Source organism: Aptenodytes patagonicus, chromosome 1, assembly GCF_965638725.1.
Source record: "Aptenodytes patagonicus chromosome 1, bAptPat1.pri.cur, whole genome shotgun sequence".
Classification (NCBI taxonomy): domain Eukaryota; kingdom Metazoa; phylum Chordata; class Aves; order Sphenisciformes; family Spheniscidae; genus Aptenodytes; species Aptenodytes patagonicus.
In genome coordinates, this window is record NC_134949.1 from 44,032,095 (window position 1) to 44,058,394 (window position 26,300).

The following is a 26,300-nucleotide window of genomic DNA, read 5'->3' on the forward strand; positions in this document are numbered from 1 at the left end:
AGGCATACGGCATAAGATCAGCTTTAGAAAACTGTCATTCTCACATTGCATCTTTGCCAAAACATTGCTATTGAATTTTAGAAATGCTAATTTAGAGTTTTAAATAGAGAATGACAGGAATTTATCAGAGAAACGCTGGATTTTTGTTGATGATATTTTATATAAGTTCTATTATAGCCAAGAATCATAGATTCTCAAACACCACTTTTTTTGCTGAGTCAGCTTTTAAACTAAAACCCACCGTACTGGCTGGACTATGCAACTCCCAATGGAGCAATAATGAGACGCAGGGGAAAAAAAAATCCCCACTCTACTCTGTGCCCAGCTGCTCCCTCTGACCTCTTATTTAGACGCTCACATAGGATGGTCCTGGCTGATCCATCTCTCTAAATACTTCCTTCCAAGCCTTTCCACAAATATGTCATTTTCTGCAAAAGGCTTCAGTCTTATTGCCTCCACTGTAGCATCCTAACACCAAGTCATACCTTTCCCACCCCACGAATTGGACATGATGTTTACTGGGTGGCTTCGGTTGTTCCTGCCAGCCAGGAGGACACCATCAGAGTGTGGCTGGTACATGGCCCCGCAAAATGCGCTCAGTGTCTGCACAAACCCTCGCCTCCAGTCTGGGAACGTGGTTGGTGGTACAGTGAGACATGTGGTACCAGGAGAGACCTAATCCCTTCTAATATCTACTGCCATCAGGGAATTTATTCTTTCTAACAGAAACTGCTGCCACTTCACAAGGCACTTCTGGACCTTTTCCCATGGCCACGGGAAGGTAGAGCTGCTAAGCTGAGCTGCTCAGGTGTGTCCTGACCCACACCTGGGGCCACCTCAGCAGCCACAACTGGTCGCTTCTGCGGATCCTTCTTTTGGACCAGGTGCGAGACCAGCCTGCTCGTGCCAGGCCAGAGCAGCGCTCAATGCAGCAAGCAAAGAGAGCTCCAGCACAGGGGTTTCAGCCCCGCTGTCCCCTCTGGGCTGTCTGGCCTCTGGCCTGGTGCTGCTCGCTGGATCTCCCTCTGTCCCCTCATCCTTTTTCCACCCTGCTGCCTGCAAAGGACCTTGCACAAGTGTTGGGGTTTTTTTGCTTGAGGTCTGTGTAGGTACACTTCTAGGAGCCTTTCTCCCTTCATTTTTGAGTCCTGAGACCCTAATCTACGCCCATGCCATTTCATTACTGACTTATTTAAAAATATGGTCTGTACTTGTTGGCAGAAGTGTAAGTTTTCATCCATGGCAAGGGGGTAACATATTTTGTGTGTTGTGTACAAGAGATATGAACAGTAGTGCTTCACAATTAAAGATGTTTCAGCAGTGCAGCCCCCCATGACATTATATGCTCTAATAGAGGAAAGCTACAAATAAAAAAAAATTACTGAGAAGTTGAAAAAAACTATTCACTATGCACAAAGTTAGCATTTAAAATATGCTCAGATGTCTATGAAAATTAGTGAAATGTCAGTTTGAGAGCTGAAAACATATTGTTAGATTATATTTTAATATGAGCAGGTGAAGATGAAGTACATTCCATGTGAAATAAATAGAAAAGTCTGCAGCATTTACTTGCCAAGCATACTTGCAAATAATTGCATTTTAGTTGAAGGGGTACAATATTTAGGCCAACTGAAAATTAATGCCATGTTTAGCAGGATGCATGGGAAAATGGATATACTGCTTCACTTGGGAGATACATTCTTATTTCCACATAAGCCAAAATTATGAGGAATTACTGTCAGAGATTTCAGCACCTTCTGTTAGGTACAGCCTGATGATAAAGTGTGCTAATGGAAATCAAACAGTAGGAGGAGAAAGTAGCTGTAATCTTCATGCCCATTAACAGCTCTAAAATCAGCGACATTAACTGTAATAGCATTTGGCCAGGACAGAGTTTAAGCCATTGGTGGGCAGATGCAGGGAAGGGGAGTTAAATCAAATTGTCTTTGGAAAATTCTGTGTGATGCTGTACTTTGTCTTTCATGCCTACTCTCCCACTAAAAAAAAAAATCTCAGCCTTTTTTTTTTTCTATTGGCCAGTTTCAACCACATTTGGCAGAAAACTAAATGTCTCAAGGTTAATTAACTTTGTCAAGTCTTAGGCAGCCGTGACACCTTTGCAGTAGCCCCAGTAAAGAAAAGGCTGGTGTTAGCTCAACAAGCAATGGAGAATTCGCACTGGAGAAATGTCTTATAAATGTCCTCCTTACACTTCGGTGTATCTTGTACCTTCTAACACACCAAAGATGATCAAGCACAGGACATTGACCTGTAGGAAGCCAGATCATTGGTTTCAGTGGTCGATGAACTAGTTTTTTAGTTCACAGGGGATGTTACTCAAAAATTTAATCCTAAACTTTTGGTAGAAATGCTGTATTTTCAGTATATCTTGTAAAATGGCTGACAGCTGATTTTATTTTTATTTTAAATTAACATTATATTCATAACTGCCTCTGGTTGAACAATATGCACAACATTTTCATCCCTTCCTAACAAAAGAAAGCAAGTTGTCACCTACTTCTTTTCCATCTGAAGTCGTAACGCTGGTTACATGGTCATAATTCCATCTCAAATATTGATATACAGAACTATTTCCATGAAATTCAGCATCAGGAGTGGCAGGGAAAGAAATGAGGAAGAATGTGAGATGTTAAGCAAAATTGTTGCTAAGTAGGGTGGCTCTTTAACAGTCTTCAAAAGCTGGTAGATGAACTTTAAAGGTTGTGTACGCTTCAGCAGGCAGAAGCTCTGCTTCAGCAAACCTGAGACTAAGTGACGATAATGTTAAATGCATATTGCCCACTTCTGTAAAAAGAGCAGTGGAAAAAAACCCTCAAAATCACGCTTGCCTAAGGATTTAGGAAAAAAGGTGACTTGTGGGTGGATGAGATTTAAGCATCATATAAATAAGCTAAGTGTTCTGAGGCAACTCGAATCTCTTCAAGAAACAGAATTGACACAGAGGAATCAATGATCATAGCAAAGCTTATAGACACTCTTCTGGAATAAGTAACGAAAAAAGATCATATCCAACTTGGCAATTGAATGTTATATGCAGTCTTAAAGACAACAAAGGAACAGCAATGCTATATCTCATTGATAAGGTATTGTGGCCTTGTGATATATGTTTATTTTTACGGAATTTCTGCCTGAGTGTTCAGGTACTTTAATGTCAATTGCTTGAGTGTAATTTTCTCTTTTACGTCTCACAGAAATTGTTTCACAATGATACTTAAATATATTTACTTAAAGCAATAATATAGGTAAAAATGGAATGATGTTCAAGATATGCTAAATATTACACAGATCTTAATAAGAATGCATTTAACAACATAGGAAGCTTATTTGATATAAAGTATAAGAAAATCTTCAGATATGCAGGATTCTTGACAATATCAAGCAATCGTAGTTGTAAATGAAGTTACTTTCCTTCTCAGCATTCTTTTCAAGACGCACTTTTCAAGAGATGCTGCTTTGATATTTATTTAAGCAGTTAGAAAATAAAGCTTCAGGTTGTGAAAACATTTGCATGTCAGTAGCTCATGCTTCAAATTGACAACCGGTGCATCTTTTCAATAAGCCTCATATGCTTTGTAGTTAGCTGACCACGTTAAAAGATTTAAACTCCCAGGGTTAGCGTTTGCCCTTCTCAAGGGAAGATAGTTTGTTACATCTTGCTCTCCTGCAGACTCTCAGTGCATTCTTTCTCATGACAAATGGAGCTGATGCTGTACTAAGGTTTCAGCCCTGCTGTCCATCACTTTGCTTTCTCATAAACAGGAGCAATTTACCCGGTGACCAGAAAATGTACACTGTTCAGCTTTGTCAAAAGGAAGATATGACAGTCAAAAGAATTTCAGTGGCTGGAGAAGTGTATGCTATCCTTGGCCATGCGAATTCACGGACCTTCTTTCCTTGTATGTTTTTTGGTACGTTTAGTACAATTCAGATCTCCTTGTTTCCGATGTGGGGCCAGAAGACTGCTCCAATAGTGTTTAGCTGATAGCCCTTTTTTAGAAATTCACTTACAGTTTCTGTTGCTAGTTAGCATCTTTCTTTTAAGTTTATACTGCTGGAAACGCTGAGGCATAGGCCTAAGGCAAAATAACTGTGTTAGCCTGGCTGAAAGTGAGCATCTCCCAAGCCAAGATCATTTCCCTTCCCTTCCTTTTTGTCATCTTTAAATTTTGTTCTGCTGCCCTATGTAATACCAAATAGGTAAACTGAGGCACATAACTATTCGGGGGGGAAAAAATCTTTTTCATTGTTTATTCTATTCTTGGATTTTGTTTCTTCCTTTAAATCTTCCTTAAGAGGCTTTCAAAAATCCATTTAGCTTGACTCAATTTGAAATATAAATAGCAAGCAGATCACTGTCCCAAATATCATGTGTGTGACTTTCTTCAGCGCTTAAACAGCATCCAGTAAGTGCCTGGCACACACGCAGAGAAACGAGTCTCTGCGGACTAAGCTGATTTAAACACACATCATGAGAGCAACATGTCAGCAATTGCCAGTTTACTCATTGAAACTCCTGGCTGATCTAAGAGCTCTTAACTGGTAGTGAAGGAGAAAAATTCATGCTAAATTACCATGGAGTAAGTTTTACTGTAGATCATTAATATTTTTACCATGTTGCAAGTTAATTCCTTAATGGATCCTGCGGTAACACATTCATCCGGCTGTACCCAAAGATCAGTATTCCCCTGGAGGCAGAGTTCTGTATCACTGTTAAAGTAGCCATGTTATCTACCAGACCTTTTATGTAAAAATTTTTAAGAAGAAGAAAACAGACCAATTTACTTCCTGTGGTTTTAGCACACTTCACCCTTATTTCTGTGCTTTGGTATGTCTTAACTTACCAAAAATACTATCTGGGGGATAACCTGTGGACTCTTATCTCACTTATGCTTCTGCATGGTTCAAGATGAGGTCACCACCTGCCTTGGAGGTGTAAATCCCGGTCTGAAGACATGCAGACTCAATCTGTTTGTGTCAGTATCTTGTTTATCTATGCAGATATATGAAAAGCTTATACGTAGGACTGATAGGATTCAGGAGGTATTTTTATCAAAAATCAGTGGCTGGAAATATCACTGCCAAATTTTACTACCAGGTAAAATTTCCACCACATTTATATTTTAGCAAGAGATATAAATTTACAAAATTCTGTAGCAATGTTTTCCAACAATGCCTTAGACTGCTTTATTTAATGATTAAATTATAATGCATAATCTATACAATAAAATCACATGCAGAAAAAGTTTTACATTGTTTTATATCTTTGAGTAGGAGCATATATTTTTGTATTATGCTTCTAAGGAAAACCACCTGTCTCTAAGTCCAATTTTTGAACTTGTAAAGATATCACCATTAGTATGGTTTGATTCCTGACTCAGTGATTAAACTTCAGAATAAAGAAGGAAAATAAATTACATGTTTCAAAAGAGGTAGTTGTTTGTGAGTCTCCTCATCTCTGTTAGAACCTGCGTTGCACAACACAGCACTGGTTTTGTGGCAAGCATCATTTTTCCATTCCCTTGTAATATCTGCAAGCCACATTCAACTGCCTGAAACACTTTGCAAGAGTCAAGTTTGAGTTTTGTCCTCAGCTGTCCAGAATAAACAGAATGAAGATCCAGCACTGCAGGCAGGGTGAGACGGGACCTGTAGGCACGACGTTCAGAAACTGGCAGTTGTTCACTTTTCCAATAGCTTAGTCCAGTTAGCTCTTCATTTTTCAGTATAGCAGATACATTTACTCTCAATTTTCTGATGGTCACACTAAAGTACTTGCATGAAGATTTATTATGTTAGTGAAAAAACGTGACTTTTTTCCAGAACAGATCCAGTGGTAAAACGAAAGCTGATTTCTTCATTTTCTTTCTTTGCATCAAATTTTGTCCTCAGAATTCTGAAGTTGCTTTTTATGTGGCATTTTATCTCTCTTAGAAGATGTTATCTTTAAGTGTGCCTCATCATTCCAGTGACTATGTGTTTAGCAAGAGGTGTAAAGAAGACATACTGCATCAACACCCTTGAATTTTAGAAGTATAGTCTGTGTTAACAGCTCACGTGGGAAAATGAAGAAAGTGTACTATCTGCTAGAAGCCATTTCGATTATGGAACTTCATTAACAGTGTTCTTTTTTCTGATCATGATCCACTGCATCATGAAAATAGTTTTTTATCAGTGTCAATGTTTGTTACAAGCAGGTGAAGCAAGAAAATGTATAAATAAAGGGGCATAAAGTAAGATTAAATGGAATCACTCCTCAAGGATTATCACAGAGCCTTATATCTCACAGAGCCTTGTATATATATCATGTGGAGACAGCTTCTATTTTATGAGATTTTTTTAATTCCTAACCTTTTCCCCACCTCATTTCTACAGACATATTTTGCTTGATGTTAGTAGAAATGCTTAACCACTCTGCATTTAGCCTTACCAGGCATTTCAACTTCATACAATTTTTTACACATAATTTAATTATTAACATCTACACCACTGTTTTCTTTTTTACATTTAAGTAATATTTTCCATTTTCTTGCCCATCCATGTAAACTAGTAAAGGTATTTTAACTTGACACAGTCATTTTTTGCTTATTGCACTGATGTCTGTCGAAGGTTTTTTTAATAGCAAGATGTTGCAATATGTCCTGCATGCTGAAGACCAGAAATTCAATAAGACACTTAGAAGATCATCTGAAAGAAGTGTAAGTATCAAATATTTGTCAATACATATGTCATTTTTGCTGACAGAATTTTTGGCCAAGATGAATGATTTTCCCATTGTTTTATTGGTCTCTAAGTAGAAGAATACCAAACCCATTTATATGTGTGTGATTGTGACATTAAAAACTGGTTGTAATTCTTAAGGAAGTGTTGAGATACAGTTGAGAATCTGAGCTGGCTGAGGAGAGGCTAGCAAGGTAACCAACTGCTCAGCGTGGTAGAGAACTCTCAAACTGCATAGATGAGGAAAATCTTAGTTTATCCAAGACTGTGGCTTAATTCTAGATATAACACAAGTTCTGTATGTAATACAGCATAATGGTTTATCTGTATACTCAACTGTCTAATATCCATTTAGCTGATATTTGGAAAATTGATCAAGGCTGTACTTCTCTAAGCCATGTCAGCGTTCTGAGTTCAAAGTGCTCCTTCCTAATGGAAGATTCATGATCCTTAAACATCCATCCATCTGTCCAAAGTTAGGATCGGCTGCATAGAATATGTAATTTCTAAAAATCTCCAATGCTGACAGCTCGATAACCCCCCTAAGCAAGCTCTTTCATTGCTTACCTCTTTTTATAGGTAGTTTCCACCACCCCCACCCCAAATGCCCAGCCTGAGGCCTTGCTTTACACTTATGAGATTTTTTTCCTAGTACATCTTCTCAGAGCAGTACAAAGGGACACGGTATGAGGACTTCCTAGATTGAAGTGTTCAACAGTTCTAATCACAGCTATTAGCATTAGGAAGCTTCCACCCGTTCAAGCTCTGCACAGGCAGAATAAACAATGACGATTACAGTGTCAGTGTTTTCTAAATAGGCACTTTTGCAGAAAATGGCTTTTCTTTTATTTAATAAAAGTGCAGTTGAATGTAATTTTGTTCTTTTAAGTAAACTGTTCTCTAAAAGAGATACAATTACAAAATCACAACCCAATCTGTAAAGAGGCAATGTTCAACAGGTTCCAAGAAGTAGATACTAGACTATCTTTTGGGCTCTTCAAAGCACGCTTTCAAGTGACACTGCTTAATAACAACTGAGAGTTGCATTCTTTGTACATAAATTTAGTCCTTTAAGAGTTGCTTCATGCAGCATAAGATAGTCATCTCGTCTTCCTTTGTTGTCAGCAGAAAGAAGTAGATGGAGTGAATTGCTTTGTGGCTGCTCCTGTCTCTCCACTGACTATAGATAAAACCTAGACAACAATCTCTGACTGGCCAGTACATTTTTTATCTTTCACTAAAGGAAGTTTTGTAAGATCAATCCTATTTGTAAAGCTGTTCCTCCAATCCCTACAAAACTCCAGGGCCTCTCCAGCTGATTTCTTTCTTTATTGAAAGAAGACCTTTGTCCAATCCTGTAGTGTTCATACCCGCTTCTCTCTCCCTGTCAGTCCCTACTCAGCTCATATGATTCTTTACTAAAGGCTACGCAACTCACTGCAAAATTAATGGAAAGTTTCTCTCTGATTTCACAAGGCTCTGATCTAAGCCTTCTGCTTGCACTGTGACTCTGTAGGATTTTCCCAGTCTTCCCTCTTTTCTAGCCAACTCTCTAAACTTGATGACCAGCTTCTGGTTCAAACAGCTGTCAAATGCCCTGCTAGGCACTAAGTAACTGCTGCTAATTTCGCGTTGCATACATAATGAAGCCTGGAGCATGTACCCCACAGCACGTGAGTTTCAAACTCAGCTTTCTAAAGTATACTAAATGAAGGGAGACATTCACTGTAATTTCACAGTTTTGTTTCTTTGATTGCAGAGTAAACAGGGCTTAAAGCTATCACAAATCCTTCCCATTTATCTTTTTGATGCACGCTTGGTTTCTCCCATATTCCATTAACAGTAAGAGCAGTTGAACGTGTTACTGTTGCTCACAAATATGCTCTCTGTGCCAGAATACTTTTTTACCCACATATTGGCATTTTTGTTAATGGAAGCGTATGAGAGTGAGGGGAGAGAAAGCACTGCAAGGCACAGGCTCTGCCTTCACTAGCAAGAGCAGATTAGGTGTCTCATACAACAAGTGCAGAGAATTGCCTGCAACAACTTCTCACTAGCTGCGCTGCCTGCTGTTTTAGCTCCTTGAGAGCCCAGATCTGTTTTGTGCAATGGCTCTGCCTGTCATTTCTCAGGAGGCTACAATAGGAAGCTGTCGCCTCCCTCGTGAAGCTCCTGGTCGCTCTGCCACGTAGCCAATGCCAATGTTTCCTGAATGAGTCTGTGCTGCTATTCCAATGCTCCTCTCTGCCGCCTTCATGACAGATGGTGCGCAGCTATGCAGTGGCCACAGCTGAAAGTAACTCGTGGAGGTGTGATTCCACTGTAAAGATTTTCCAGGGCTGCTGCTCAGAAAAACTCCAGTGATGGGAAGTAACAGTTTAAAATTCTGTTATGTACATAACAACATTTATTCACCCCTCATTGCACACAGGGCTGGAGGGTACCACTGTGCCTATTAAAGACAATTTGCATTACCTGAGTATCATGAAGCTCTGCTGCATCAAAACTAAGCCGTTGCATCCTGACTTGCCAAGCTAGTATGAAGAGCAGCTATAATTTTTCAATAGGTTTGACCGGTTCGGGTGTTGGGGGGGTCTTTAACAGTCACGGGCATTGGAACCACACGTGTCTGAGAAGCTGCATAGTCAGCAAGTGGGCTAGCGATAAGGGCAGTGCATGCTCTTCATCTGGGGCCATTGCACATTGCCAACCTTTCACACAAAGTGGTTGCACCAAAGAAAAGGCCAAGAGCACTGCTGCTGGGTGGGCTGTGTGAGCCTGGTGGCAACACCCCACTAGCACAGTCACCCGGCCTTTGCACTGCTCACGGCTGGCTCACAGCTGACTTAGGGGATGTCTGTGAGCATCACATGGAAGAAGTGGAAGAGCCTTGTCTGATATTCAGTGTGCAGAAAGCTCAGAATTTAGGCAGTCTTAAGTTTTAGTCCAGAGACTAAAAGTATTATCTGAGTTCTTGGGAGACATAAAGAAAACTCTGTAGGACAGCAGCTCACTAACTGAATCAGAAGAAATTTTGTTTTCAATAGGCTACCTATTCCCCAAGCAAGCTAAGACTGCAGATACTTTTACTGGGGCCCTATAAAGGGGAAAGATATTTTTTAATGCACGCTTCTTTCAAAATAACACAAAAATAGAATATCTGGAGAAAAATTAACGTGCATCTCACATCAGTCACCTCACAGTCATACTGGCCATTATAAAGTTATGTCCACAGAGGCACATTTGTGCCTCTTTGGATACTGTAAACCTTCAGGCTCCTCAGTAACAGGGGCCGTACTGACAGTTATCTGTATAAATACACTACAAGAATGTAGGCTAGCAACCTATGGCATTTGCATTAAAGCATCTTACAGCTGAAGGCAGATGTTGAATTTTTAGTTAAGAGGGCTATAAATTGTCTTGGACTCTCCTCCTTCCCCACCCTGGCTCTAGCTAACTTCACTTCTCCACCGATTTTCTTCACTTCTATGATTTCTCAGTCTGAGGCAGTATGATTGCTTGTTGTCAATGAGTGTACTGTATAAGGTGTCTGCCTCAAAATTGCTTTCAAGCTGATAACTCTTTCTAATAAGCTGCAAGACAGTGCTCAGCATGTTTAATGTATCTATTATTTTTCTACAGAATTAAAAACCCTTGCCAAGATTTTTTTTTTCTTGTTTACATCTTTTTAACCCCCAATCAGCTGGAAGAGAGAGAGGGTTTAAGCTACAGGTGCACAATTCTGAGCACAGCCGTCTCTCCTGCCTGTTCATGAAGGGTTGTCATAGAAAACGAAACCACTGCCAACCTAGCTACTAAGAGGAAAATATGTATTCACTGATTATTATTTTTGTTTGAGTTTTTACCTCTGTAAAATAAAAATGCAGACGTAGAGCTCCACGTGCTCTGGTGGCCCTGTAGGTCTTGTCATAGAAAATAAAAAAAAAACCAAAACGTATTTGCTAATTTGTCATTATGAAAAATTTAAAAAAAAATATTAAAAAAAGGCATCAAAGTGACAGTCCCTTCATAAGTCTGGCAACAACAGGGAAAAACAACTTCACAGCCTGATGTTGCTGCAGTTTGGCAGCCAAATGGGTTTGTGTAGGCTGTTGTTGGCAGCAGTTTTCATTAGCTTAGGGCCTCCTTTCTGGAAAGACAGAATCGAGCTGTCAGACACGGATGTCCAGTCTGTGCAAGCAGGACTCACTTGTACACCGTCCTGCTGAGCAGCCCTCCTGGGCATCTCCCATCTGACTGCCTTTAAGTGCAATTCTCTTATTATTATGACATCTCCTTTAAAACTTTTAAGGATATTACCTAGCAAATACCTTAATTTCTGTCTAATTCTTTTATGTTTAATTCAGTATCTCACAAAGGGGTATAATTTACTATTTTCCTCCTTTTTGGCTATGCAGATCTCTGAAGTGAACACTCCCTTTCCTGTAATTCCTTATATATGAGGCAGTAACAAATTTCTTTGGAGGCTTTGGATAAAACATTTTGTGGTCTTAAATTTTGGCATGTTGTATTCTTAAACAAGGAGAGAAAATTCTTACATTCCTTAAATATTTGGGGTTTAATTTACGTTTGCTTTAAGCTAAATTTCCTGTTCTGTTATAGTAAGCATTAGTAATGATGGCAGGATGTCTCGGCAAGGAGAACTGAGTCACATTCCTGTATACTTCAAATAAATGCCACTGTCACTGCAAACTGCTGTTTGGATTTGGGCATTGTTTGAATTATTATTTGTAATTATGCTTCATATAGTAAGCTCAATAAACAAAACTAATCTAGGAACACTGTAATGTTCATTGATTATCTTTGGGAGATCCCTCAAAATAGAGAGCACTTGCAGAAAAAGAAATCAGCACCATTACTGATCAGATTATTGCTATCCTCCTGGTGCATCTGGTCCCATGACTGTTCCCTGACTGAATAAGATCAGAAGGATTTAGCTCTGCTTCTTTCTGACTCCCTGAATAGAAATATGAAATTATGAATTCTTCCCAGAGTGATAGCGTAGAAGGAATTAATCATGTCCTCATGACAATAGGATTCTTTTCAAGTAATGGTTATTACTAGAAAACACTTTAAAACTTCTTTTAGAAAACAGTCCTCTTGTTGCTCTTGTACTGAATATATTTGAGCAAAGACTTTGTATATGACAAAGTTTTGAAAATTATGCCGTTCCAGAATTCTGGAGATGAATCTGGAGAAGAATCTCTCAGGATCCAGAAAGACTCCTAGATAAATCATGCATAGGGAATAGTGTATATCTCTACTATCTCCCTATTAGAAAACTTTTCTCAGTATCATCTCTGTACTAAGTGGAAATTTTTCAGTGCAGTTAACATTTGGACTGGAAAAACAGACTTTTGGACATGAAGGGACAAACCTTCAGAGCTGCAGTGACATTTGCTCTGTGTTTACTACCATATGTCCCAAGGATATGGGTTTTTTCCTCTGTAGTCCAGCCTTCCAATATGCAGAGTCCAACCCTCTATACATGAGAGTTTGAGGGCTCTCCGGAAAATAAGAACTTATTTGTTATTTTATTGTCAGTCCCTCCTGAGAGGGGAGCTTTATTCAGCCAATGGAAGACAGGATCACTACCATATCTTGACTGTGCTCATTGCTTACAGCAATTAAGACAATAACTACAACAAAACCTTAGGTTCATTTGTGTGAGCAAGAAATTGCCCCCGTCGTGCAGCTAAGTAGGTGTACCCTGGCAGTTCTTTGTTTTGCTTTTGGGTTGTGGTGGTTTTTTTGAAGGATGGAGGGGGTTGGTTGATTAATTTGGAGTGCATTTTTTTTGTAGCTGTATCTGCACCTAGATGTGGTATACCCAGATTAGTACAGAGCAGTACTTTGAGTAATACAGCTGAGGACTTTATCCTGGTATTGTCCTATATCTTTCCTTTGTTGCTATGAACTCAGTGAAATCTCATCATATCAAGGTTAAGATGAGCCAAACAAAAAACACCTATCTATCTCTATCTCTCTCCTCTGTCTGCATTATTCAAATAGCAGTGGAATTCTGTCTCCATTTACTTACTCTTTGGCTTAACTGGTATGTATTTAGCCCATCTAATATTTCCATAAGTCTGTCTTGCAAGTGAATTATCACTTGTGTTTTGCTACCCTGGATTTCTTCCAATCTGTCACTGTCTCCCTGTAATGAGATGTCCAGAGCTGCTGCAGGTGTGGTTGTATTTATTGTCCTACATAGATGAAATACCCTCTGTAGATTGAATGCTATTAAAAAAGCTATGGACTTTGTGCTGCCAAACTGCATTGCAAAAGCATTTCTTGATTGCTTCAACACTACTACTAGATCTCTTTCTCTGTGTTCAAGGGTGAGATATTAATTTTGATTTTTTTTTTAATCAATTGAAACAACTGAAGAAACCTAATCTATTCACTTCCATAGAAGTCTGCGGCTGCTAAGCTGATTAGGTACCTCCCTTTTACTTGGCTTAGGTTAAGTAAGATGTGCCCTGTGTGAAATAGTTTGTAAAAAGTAATTGTTACAGCCTAAGTGACGTGAAAGTGCAGTGAAGAGAAGGTAAACATGAATCTGTGAAAGGACAGTTCAGTCCATGCTCACACCTTCTGAGACTTATATAAATGACAAATGCACTCCTTCTTGATTGACTCATTATGTAGAAGGCGGCAGAACTAATGCACAGCTAACTCGTATATTAGGCATGCCCTGCATAAGGCAAGCAGAGGCATCTCTGTGACTTTTAGAAGTGCACGCTAAGAGATGTGAAGGAGTAGCGGTCAAAAATTGCAGTCACAAATGTTGTTTTTCTCTCAGACAATATAGCATCTTTAAAATTCAGCAGTTCCCTTGACATCTGTCAATGTGTCTGTTTGTTTTGAGGAAGAAAAAGATGAAATGCTGCTTTTTGGTAAGGTCAAAACCTTTCCTTTTCAAGCATACCTGGAAAGTTTTGATTGTTTCAAGATTCACATTCTTACTTTACAAGAAAAAATAAAAATGTAGATCTGTATGCTCTCAAATAGAACGTATGTTTACATTTATCTCTTACCTTAATAGACTAATCAAAAGAAAACTATATAGGTTTGTCAAAACCTTGATGCTGTTGTCCCTATGACTAAAAAAAAAAAAAGGCATTAGAAACTTTTTATTTCTCTTTACTATTAGAACATCATTTTTATGGGACAGAAATTGCCACGTTCGATCAGATGTTGAGCTAGCTTTGCAACACGGAATGTAGTGTGCAAGGTCAACTTAGCAAAAGGCTAGGTTAGGTCATGCACAAATGCAAGGACACAATCCCAGATACCAGTATAAATATACAAGCTGGGCTCAGCTGTTTTATTTCAAACACCAGTTCAAATAATTCAGCTTAATGGGGACATGTTTTATAGTAACTCTATTCCAAATCATCCTCTTTTATTGCAATCTTCCTGCAGAGCTAGTAGCATAAGTAAAATCAAAGCTTCACTGAAAAGTGAAGCTCTGCCTATGACTTTACCCTATGTCTCTGTCAGTACCTTGTACAAGACCAAATGCGTCAGCAACCTCCTGTTCTCTGTGGGAAGGTTCTAATACAGGATTTTTCAAGAATTTTCCTCTAAGGAGGTTCGTTTTTGTCTAATGAGAACATATGGCAGCACCAATCTTTAAGGAATGCAGTGATTTTTTTTTTTTTCCTCCTTTAGAAAGTATCAGCATAAGTACTGAGCTCACTTACCAGTAAATCACCAAGTAGAATGAAGCATTCCAAATGTAATCATAACTATCCTCACTTGTAGAAGGCTTGGACTGATGTGAATCATAACTGCACTTCATAACAAAGATAATATTGTGTAAATGTTCCTATTCAGAAGCAATGAGTCATGCTACAATGACCGTCACTTAATCATTCTGACTAAACAGAGGATCAACATTTACAACCGAACGTGTTAACTTTCGAAATATTTTGGAGAGAGAGAAATATGGCAAAGTATAAAAACTTATAAAAGCTACCACCGCATATTAATTCATATGACCTAACAGCTACTAATTTTACTTGTAAAATATGTGGTCAGTCAGGTGCGTAAGGTAGTTATGATTTCAGCGAACATCCTTCCAAAAAAGGAGAGTGTGTAACACTTTTTTCAGTATCAGAAAGAATAATCCACTTGACCCTTTAACATGCTGTCTATGTTCCTTTCACAGGAGACGACTGTAATGATAAATGCCTGGTATAGTTGAGAATAAAAACAGCATAGGCGGTCACAAATGGGGGTTTTGCTTTTCTCCTTGATGTAACTGGCTTTCTATACTTTAACTGTTGATGAAAACCTGTTATGGAGTGGCAGTTTGCTATCAAAAGGCCCTTTAAAGGACTGGTTTATAATCCCATAGCTAATGACCTTGGATTCCTCTTGGTCTGGTACAGATTTAATAGCTTTCCTTTACAAACTCCTTAACATAATAAAGCTTTTTCTAAAATAAAACCAAGTTTAAAAGTAAAATTCTTAAACACCACATTGTTTTTTCCATACTGCCAAACATTGAACATGAGCCAGCAATGTGCCCTTGCTGCAAAGAAGGCTAGTGGTGTGAGACATGGACATACTGTAGAGTCCAGTGCATCACCACTAAGACGATTAATGGACTGGGACTGGAGCGTCTCTCGTATGAGGAAAGGCTGAGAGACCATGGACTGTTCAGCCTGGAGAAAAGAAGGCTCAGGGGGATTTTGACAATGTATGTAAATACCTAAGGGGAGGGTGTACAGAAGATGGATCCAGGCTCTTTTCAGTGGTGCCCAGTGACAGGACAAGAGGCAATGGGCACAAACTGAAACACAGGAGGTTCCTCCTGAACATCAGGAAACATTTTTTTACTGTGAGGGTGACCAAGCACTGGCACAGGTTGCCCAAGGAGGTTGTGGAGTCTCCATCCTTGGAGATATTCAAAAGCTGTCTGGAGATGGTCTTTGGCAACCAGCTCTTGGTGGCACTGCTTGAGCAGGGGGGTTGCACCAGGTGACCTCCAGAGGTCCCCTCAAACCTCAACCATTCTATGATTCTGTCATTCTGTGATCTCCTTAATTGAGTATCCCGGTACTGATGATGATCCAAAATGGCAACATTTGAGTAAAACAAGAAGAGCTGAATTCCATTCTAAATTTATATTGGATCTCTACTAAGCTTCATGAACTTTGGAGAGTATCTTTCTTCTGACTTCTCTCTGGACTCTGATTTTCCTGTTCATCTGGCACAACTACTACACATGCAACACATTCAAACCTCTGGCTTAACCCATGTATTCCCCCTTCCACTTCGCATATGTTCTGCATAGACATTTCTAATTTACTGTCCTCCTCCGATTTCTTGTACTGATAGGACTTCCATCTGGTGCTGTTGTCCTGAGACGGTAATGTCTCCTGCTGAACAATATTTTGTTGTTTCTTTGTGGTATCCTGCCTGCATCCATCCTTTGAAGCAGGGAACATCTGTTTTTTACGCACTGATTAACCTAGAATGGAGACCCCTGGGCTCTCAGGTAATACAAGTAGATGATGAGGATAGCAATATGATGTGAGGCTCCAGCCTAGCATGTTGGTTTTGCCTACATATGAATAGCAAGTTTTGGAATAAAATCTGATGCCTCAAAGACAGTTTTAAAACTCCTAAGGATTTCCTTGGAACCAGGACTTCATCTTTGCTTTCCTAGCTAATCCAAAATTGAGACTTTGAATAATTTCATGTTCAGCTAGCACTGTAAGTTATACCTACTGGATCCAATTAAAGAATACTTTCTATAGGGAAATGAAGCACAGAAATATTTTGATAGATTATGAAAGTTTTGTAAACATATAAATGATATACCAATTGGAGCACAGAAAGCCTGCAGGCTTTTTTTTTCTTCTCCTTCTGAAAGAAAAAAAAAAAAAGAACAAAGATTTTGTTATTACACAAAGATGCCATCAAAACTATTCTAAATAATTGTGCAGCCCTTCTTTCCTTGAGCAAAATAAGATGGAATGCAGCCAGTAAAAGAATCAAAGAAAATGGTCAGGCTTTTTAAGAATAAAGGGGGTCATGTTCTTTTAGAGAAACACAGTTCTATATGTGGAGGTTACAACATATTCTTAAAATGTTTGTCATAATCATTATTTTTCTCGCTGATGTTGGTCAGTCTTTCCTACTCTGGATGTAACAAACTTTAGATCCCTAGTGAAAATAAATGAAAGAACTAGAACAATGGTAAAAGTGAACTTGGAAAAAAAAATCACAGTTGGATAAATCCTCTTTAGTGTTAATTCAACCAAACAGTAGGTATTATCTTTTTAGAGACAGTTTAAGCACAGCATGGCGCATTCCCTTTCTAGAAGGAGGACTAGATCATTGTCTGTGTAGTAGGACTGTAATAGTGAGGTAGGAAACTCCATTTCTTAACTTTAATCTTAGTGAGACCATCTATTCAAACTTTACATTTGCACAATCACTTGCTATCAGGGAAAAATGAGTAGGGGAGAGAAGAGTGTTCATAAATAATGTTGAAGAGCTAGATAGCTGGCACCACTGCTGGCTGCTATTTTTGCGCTGTACAAGAAAACAGGTACTGTTTATGTCCTCTCATAGAATCCCTTCTGCTTGAGGTCACAGCCGGGCCCTGAAGCTCACACACTCTCATGCGTTATACCAGCACATTCGACTGTGTGGCCACCTACCCCCACCCATCTCTAGGTCCTGCTAGTGCAGCTCTGGGCTTTCAGCAGGGCGACATGCCCTGGGATAGGTGGGCTCCCCAGCATGCGGAAAAGCCAGAGCTCCTTCTGAAAACACCAGGCTGGAGACCAGCATCTCTTGCTTCGCCATTGCAACAGATATGGGACATGCTTAGGTAGCTTGGCTAGACAGAAGGAGCACACTGGGTCTCTGTGAGAGGTTTGTAAGTGTGACAGCAGGAGGTCTGCCTTGGTTGCATGGATGCTAACAGTGGAGGGAGTCTGCATTAAAGGTGGTTTCTGTATCAGCGGTGTGTAAGAGCTCTTGCAGCTAATACAGGGGCAGGCATTGCACGGCTGCCTGCCCCAGCTGCATCCTGCAGGTGCCGTGGGACAGGTCTCTCCCACAGCTGAGGAGACCTGAATGTCTCCCACTCCTCCTGGCAGACTGAGTCCTGGCTGAGAGCTACAGAGTCAGCACCAGTCTGGGAGGAGCGTGGGAACACCGTGAGTAGCTGTGATGATAGCAAGGTTAGACGATGATGACTGGCACTCAAAGCAAACTGAAAATAGATGCAAACCAGCCCAGTCAAATCAGCAGGTGCTTAATTCCATGTTCCCTGCACTCTTTGACGTGGTGGCTGTGGCTCCCACATTAGCTGCCACCTCCGAAGTGTTTTTCTTCATGTGCAAGATCAGTAACAGTAAATTCAAACATCTCTATAGGAAGTAAAAAATTGAGAGTGATAAGTCAGCAAGACAGGTGATATTTTCTGAAAGTAACATAGTGATCTACTTTATTTACAGCCAGTCATAATAGCAAAAGAGCAGCATGTAAATCTTGAAGAGAGTCAAAGGTGGAAAGATCACTGTGGAAGGAAGTACATACCAAAAGAAAGGAGAGCACTCAAGACTATTTTTAGTTTATTTATCCATACATATTTTAGATATTAATTAAAATGATACAGTGAGTGTGATGGTAGGTCTTTTGTTCTGCAGTTGAGTTGTGAGGAAATGGAAAGTCTGAATCTTCTTGGTGTAGACAAGCTGTAGCAAAATTTCAAGTAAAAAAAGTATTCTGCAGAAAAGAATCAGCAAGGATCACAAAGGTCAGTGGATCATGGCCTAAATTCAAACTAATTTTAAGTGTTTGTATCACTGTCTTTGTTCTGGATCTCTGCTGGCTATAATCTGGGTTGTACAAGACCTAAATTCATAGAGATGGAAATCCCCCTTAAAAGTCAGTCAGGCTCTTCAGTACATAGGATTTACATATCAAAAATAGATTTAATAAAACAGAATGTCCATGAACACATCCTATCTCTCCTTCACCTAATCACAGAAGCAATGACTCATTTTTATGACACAGAAGATACTGATACATCAATAAACTATCACTTCTGGTTCTTAATTCTGATTCTTAATCCAATTAATTTCATTAAAAAAAAAAAAAAGTTATACATCTTATTCATGGTTACCATGGGGAATGAAAGTACAGAGTGTAACCTCAGCTCTGACTCTATTAATATTAAATTATCAGTTTGGTTATGTTTCAGCTATTTAGCCAATAGTAACCATAGCAAATGAAAGTGAAGAGAACCAGTATGTTCGTATCACCATGATGTGCTATTTAGCCATGTGATTTCTCAGCATTTATTAGGATATTCTGTCACTATCATAGAGAACTAATTACCCAAAAAACGCAGAAAACATATGTGTATTCAGAACACTCTCATCCACTGTGTTAAGATCTTTTTTTTTTACCCTGTTTGTATCCCATCTTTGCTCTGCAAAGAGACTGCATTGCTGCAAAAGAAGTCTTCTTCACAGACAAGTGGATCAAAACTTTTCAGCCTTCACAGTGTTCAAATGCTTCTATTACTTGAAATGAGAGGGTCCCTCCCATTTGTATTACATCATGGAAATTTGTCAAGTTGTGTCAGGTGACTTGACTCTGAATTCCCCTCTTTTGTAAACACCAAATAGTTGCTGATGGGCACTTGTAATTCTGAGCTACAGCTGCAGGTGAGCTCTTAACATTTAGACACTAAACAGAATACCTATAGGCAATGACATTTTTTGGTTTTAGTCTTGAAAAATGTACATTTACATTCCATCAGGATAATTCAAAATTTGCTGAAGTGATTGTCTTCTGCTTTTGCAAATCCATTTTTAAGAGGATAGGCTTTGAAAGTTTGGAAATACAAGCAATTAAATGAGTAAAGGAAATTAAACTCTTGCAAAGAAGAAATGGAAAAGCTTATCAAGTACCTGTCAAATTCTGAATACCAGACTTTTTTATGAACAGGCATGAAGAAGTTGCAAGCAACTAGGAGAGCCACTGATAGCTATTTATGTTTATATCTAGAACTATGGGGAATGTAATAGTACTGAATATACTCTAACTGGTCCCTTTCAATCTGCAACCTAATGCATATTCCAGAACTTCATACTCCAAGAGGCAACTCATCCACAGGGAAAACAGAATATCCTTCATAATGTAAAGTTGTGGTCATGGTGAATCAGTGGTTTCCTCCCTTCCCCTTTTAGATAGGAATACCCTTTAGAAAGCAGTTAGGTAAGGCTGATGTGATTTCACACAGGAAAGCATTTCAGATGAGTGGCAAGATAACAATTGCTACTACTAGCACTCATGAAGTGAGATCAGAGGACTCAGAGGATGTCTTGCAATCTGTTTTGAATATGCATATTCCTTTTGGTCTGTAGCACTCAGCCCAGGCTGCTCTGCTCAGTTGCGCATTTGCTTGTGATATGAAGGGGAAATTCAAATTGTAATTGCTCAGTGGTGGTAATTTGTGACCAGGGGATGATCTGACACGGAGGGCAAGAAGGGGTTGAGCAGACTGGGAGTAGGAATGCCAGAGCTGGAGGACTCCATGTCAGGGAGGGAAGTTTCCCTGGCTGATGAGGTGAGAAGCTCAGCAGTTCTCCTTGTCCTGTAGCCATGGTGCAATGGGGGTGCTCAGGAGGCACCTTTGGCCAGCAGAGCTGGTGCTGGGGCATGGACGCAACGCCTGGCTGGGGTGCCCCGTGCCGATGCCCACCGGATCAGTGCTGGTGCCAGTGTATATAAGGAATCGGCTCGTGGCACATCTTTGCAGACTCCTTGCAGAACTGCTTATGGCAGTAGGACTCAATGACACAGACAGTGGCAATGCTGCGGTGATGTCTTGCAATCTGTTTTGAATATACATATTTCTTTTGGTCTGTTTTTCTTTTTAATTTACTATTTTGCTATTTTAAAAGAAGAGTTTGGGTCAAGTAATATTTCCCTTTATCCTTCTCTTATGAGGAAAAGAAGTGGCTACAGTAACATTATTTCTACATCTCTGGCTTTATTTTTAACATCATTTTTTTTTACATTTTTAACATCATATTCTTTTTACATTAACTTGAATATAGACATGTCTTCTGACCTTCACAGGTTTTAGATGACAAAATCACTTTACATTTTCTGTCTGTGACAGAATTAAGCCTCATCCTCTTAAGCAGCAGGAATGAAAGTGTTCAAAGCAAAAAGAGTTGAATCTTGCTAAACTAGTACTCATGAGAATAGGTTGTATAATGTATTGCAAAATTACATGATCTTCTAAGTCATTGTGGGCCACCTTAATATTTTATACAGTCAGACAGGGTAGAAAGTCAGGTGGTGAGCGCAAGGATTCAGTAAAATATGAAAGGGAAATTGTTTAGATTTAAATATGTGTGTTCACAAGAAGAGAGGAGACATGTCACATCACACAGCTCTTTATTTCTTGATAGATTTTGGAGTAATGTCTTCTTTCCTGAAGAAGCACCAAAACCACCAAAAAATCAGATTTTTTGAATGGCTTAGCAGTAATTTGTGAGGAGAAGTATTGCACACAACTCCACTTGTTTGGGGGATAAAATGTGTGACTTTAAGTTAATTGATACGGGTGAGTATCCATAGTATTCTGCTAACTTGACTGGACATTAGATGAAGTCCAGAAAGTAGTCAGTATTCATACAAACTCAAATAACAGTCTGAATAACTTCCAGTTCTGGACAAAAAAAATGGTAACGTGGGGAAAAGCCCATGTGTTTAATTCCCACATACAAAAGTAAAGGTCAGTTTGAGGGCACTGCAAAAGTCTTCCTGAAATTCTCTTTTCCATCCCAGTACTCATATGTTGGTAGAATGAGAACAGTCTGATTTGCTTCTGTCAGGTTAAAAACAAACAAACAAACAAAACAAAACACCAAAATCCCAGGTAAAGAAGAAAAAATCTTCAAATCAGTGAAAGTCAAGCAGGAAAAATTTATTTGTTGCTTCTTGCTCCAGATTGACCTTGCAGTACCAGCAGCTTCAAAATATTTCTGTAATGTTGTGTGAGCAACTTCCATATGAAATTAGTGGTAGAAAGCATTTGTGAAAGGTACTGCATAACTGAATTTCTGCTACTGTATGGGTTACAAAATCAAATATGCCTAACTTTCTGTCATCCTAAGGTGAAATAAACATAAGAAGCACTCTAATAGTCTCAGTTCTTGACCAACCTTAAAAATCAAAGGTAATGTTTGCACTTAAATATAAAAAAGGGCAAGCCATACAGCAATGCATAAAACTACTTTGGTGTTTCTCAGCTTTGGGATTTTGACTCAGGTATTATTAGGGTTTTAATTGTTGACAATTAGATATTTTTTAATGTAAAATAAAAACCCCAGTCCTACATAGTTCATGTTAGTTTATGGATTGACTATTGCCTTGGTAGCCTTAATCACTAAACATTACCAATCTTTTTGCTGTAGTGCTTGCAGCAGTTAAAATTGGAGGCTAGCTAAACATTGTTTTACACCGCTTTATTTATGTTTCCATATGCTTCATATGCTTCCATACAGCTTCATAGCATTCATCCATTTCCCATCTGCTTATCTGAAAAGCAGAAGGATCAAAAATACCAATACGTACCAGACATACAAATCATTATTACTGGCTTTGTCTGGCAGTCTTAAAAATTGTAACATTCATGTGCATACAAATCATCTATTGCTTGTACAGAGAGGTAAACTCTTGCTAAGCAAGATTTTTAAAGCTTTTTTCAGAACCAAGGCTTCAAGAAGTTTCACTAGACCTTTTGACATGAGTGCTGGATTGTGTAATGGCTGCTGGACATTGAGAAGCCCCAGTTCTCCATCTGATACAATACAGAAAATTACTTTCTATACACACATGAATTAAAAGAGCTACTTAAAACATAAGTTTTATCAGTTAAAAGGAAACAGCCTAAATGACTTAAAATCTATGACACGTAGTAACAATTAGAAAAACTGATTCAAATGACAGAGAATTGGTAGAGTGCACGTACATGGGCTGAATTCCACCATTAGCCTTCAGTGCTGTGGTTTTTATTTCATGGGTTCCTCTTAGGCACCAAAGAAACCTCAAAGCCAAAGCAAAAAAACATATTACTCTTGAGCTAGGGGAAACTCTTTGCTGAATTTAAGAAAAGTTATTGAAAAATATCTCACAACTTACATGGTCTGTAGACATCCAAAATTTTTTGAGAATTATCTGATGCCTAACTTCATCTGATAGTGCTTGGAGCTGACAGAAGGTAGAGATATTAAAACAAATCAAAACATGTTTATGCTTATATTAATTGTGGGCTGCTTCTTCTCCTTTTTTCTCTTGGAGTCAGCAATAACTCAGAAAACTGTGTTCAAATAGGGATATTTTTTCCAGAAAAAATGACACTGATTTGACATTGGAAAAAAAAAATAATCAGTCTGAGTCGTTACCTTACCAAGATGCTGGCTGTCAGATTCATTCATTCTTCAATCAGGGGATTATATGGAAAACTGCTATCTATAAATTGACTAGGTATTTGAAAGCACCTGAATCTTCTAAATCTATCTAGCTTCCTTGGGAGTCCAATAATTTCACCCTTAGGCAAGAAAAAATGTAATATTTTCTCCTCTTTCTGAATTTAAATTTACATAAGGCCAAAGAACACTTTAAAAATGATCCTTCTTCTGGGTTCATCCTTCTCATTTTCCCCTCGCTCTGGGCTGAGGCATGCAGTCCTGCCTTCTCTAAGCTGAAACTAAGCATCTCGTATTGACTGAATTAAAGGCTCTGTGAACATACAGGGGAAAATCTACTGAGATTCAGAATGTTTGTTGTGCATATTATTTCAGAAATCACAGCATATCCCAGGCTGGAAGAAAAGATCGTATTTGGGAGTGTCTTTAAAGCAAAGCAAAACAAAAACCAGCTTATTGCCTTCTCTCTTCTCCCCTTCCCCTCACAAACACAAGAAAAGTTTGACAAGGAAATATCAGCACAGAGAATAGAAAGCAGACTTCTTTATATAGGTAGACTGACAGGTCTGTCACTCTGTTCCCCCTCTTTGTGTCTGGTTACCACATCAGCCACCCTTGGAAAGCATTTTAGATTGTCTCTTGATGCAGGGAGCTTCAAAATGTTTCAACTTCAGGTTTATTTGAGAAGAACATGCTGGAATCAGACCCATTTCTCCCTCTGTTCTTTAGTTAAGCAGAGTCTGTTTTCCCACCTTCACAAATGAAAAAGTTCAGTTTTGACCCAGAAGGCTCAAGGTGTTTAATGCTTTAATTTTACATTACAACATCATCCTGAAATCCTGCACAGGGTTGAGGCACACATCTCTGAAGTGATGTACTAAGAGCAGTGTCATTCTTTCAATATTTTTTTCCCAAAAAAACCATACAAGATCACTTTAGAAAACAGAACGTCTCTGATGTATGAAAAAAATATACATGTCTAAGCAGTATGTTTGACTTATTTTGTTCAAATACTTTATGGAGAGCTCTCAGAATGAAAGAAAAGCAAAGTCTGGAATTAGCATGGGTGCATTTAGCTCAGCTTTATCTCTGGACTGGCAGCTAACTGCCTGTCAAAAGGTTTTAAGTAAAGTTCTTGATTGTAGGTCAGTCCTCAGTGGATAAATCACAGAAACAGCCACAGATAAGGCACATGATTGGCTATTCTCCCACTGAGGAGAGACTGCATTAAGGTAGACTAATGAATACTGAATCATTTTCTCACCCTCGGGGTGGACGCCCCTGTCAGGGCTGAGTCACTGTGAAAGCAGTATGCTGAAGTGATTTAAAATGCAGCAGCCTTTAGTGCTGGTGACAGATGGATATAACTTGGGCATCGTACATACTCATTTTTAGGCCTTCACAAGCCATGAGTACAAATATACAAGAAAACGAAAGATAAACTGTGATGCAAGTCTCCTGTTAGTGCATACTTTAGGAAAGTGCAAAGTGGAGACCATTTCATAGCATTTAAAATGACCACAGGGGACTGTCTTCTAGGGTAGTCAAATGTGGATATTTTATTCCAAGCTTTCTTCGTTGCTTTACTTTTTTTTCCAGAAGACTGCAAAATTTCCTGGAATAAGCAGTGTGTTACCTCTGCATAATGAAACTGCATCTTTTACATTTTCTGCTGAAAATTTGTTCTGATGTGATCATCAGTTTACCTAGTCAGCTGGAGGTGTTACAGCATCAGAACTGCAGATATGAAAAGCCTGAGGTACATTTTGATTTTGTCAGCTGCATTTTAAATAGAAATACATGGTCTTGTTTGAGAGAGAGAGAAGATAAAAGGGTAACTTTAGAAGTATCTACCACCATGAAGGAAAGGATTGATTAAACAAATGCTATTAGAGTCTGGCTGAGAAATGATGCAATAGTTTCCAACTTGGCTGAAAGATATGTCTTATGGGCTAGACCCTGCCCTGGATTATGATTTCTGTTCGTATAATTCTGGCGTTTGGCATCAGCAGTTACTCACAAGCCTTGCGAGTAGGGGCTTGCGGTGGGTTTCCAGGGGCCTCCCGTGGCAGTCAGTGACCAGCTTGGGGCCAGCCTGGGAGAGGCGTTAGTTCACACTCTGAACAGCCACTGATGCTGCCGGGGGGACTTTCATGAAGGTCCAACCGCTTGCCATCAAAAGTTGCCTTCTCCTGAGCCTTCAAAAAAAGATGTAACTTTGTGCAACCCTGTGATCTCTCTGTGGTGAACCCTCATTAGTCAAGAAGTGTAAATAATGCCATCTGGGCGCAGCCACAGAACATATCCTGTAAGGAATGCTATTAACCAAAAAAAAAAATCGATAATGAAACTTCATAACGTACATGCATGAATTCTTCTAGCTACTCAGTCAAACCGTAGTCTATGGAAACCTAAATTGGAAAGCTGCTTGGGAAAGGAATCACATGCCAAAGGGTGGCTATGAATAGTCACTAGCAGAATAGCTTTATGAAAACAATAGCTCTAATGCCTGCATGCTGTTCTATGTCATTTAAAGCATTGCTGTTCATTGTAGAAAATGGGACTTTTAAGCTGACCTTCTGTTTTACCTTTGGGGAAGCTAATGCTTGTATTGCAAGGGGGAAGCTGGTTGGTTGTTTTTTAATATGGTATGTGCCACAAATGCGAATGTCGGGAAGGTCTGAAATTTCATCTCATCCAAATCTATTAGTGTTAATGTTCTTTTCATTATGATTTCATCAGGATTAATTAACAGAATCTGTGAATAATATGCTGCACATATTTGATATGCAAAACCAAATCAACTGTACAATTTATGTTTCCTTACAGCTGGTGCTTCACATATTGACAGTCAGGAGTATAGACTACATGCATTAGTCCACACCAGCTGGCTGTGACTAGCAGCTCGCCTTCTGAGCCATGAGGTGCCCTTCACTGTGCATGACAGTGAAGCCTGGTGCTAGCAGCCGACTCTGCTGGAGTCAGAGCTTCTGAAGTGGACAGCCAGCCCAGAAAGGAATAGCCTCATTTTCTTACAAGCTCAGGAGGTTCAACACA

General features: G+C 39.2%; 1 protein-coding gene across 1 annotated transcript in view; it reads left to right on the forward strand.

The window, feature by feature from the left end:
• Positions 1-2,952: 2,952 nt before the first annotated feature.
• The window catches only part of SYT1 (synaptotagmin 1), a 457,999-nt gene continuing 434,651 nt past the window's right edge, over positions 2,953-26,300 (forward strand). The window contains exon 1 of the mRNA XM_076333461.1: positions 2,953-3,104. The gene's annotated coding sequence lies outside the window, so the exon portion shown is untranslated. The remainder of the gene's footprint in view (positions 3,105-26,300) is intronic.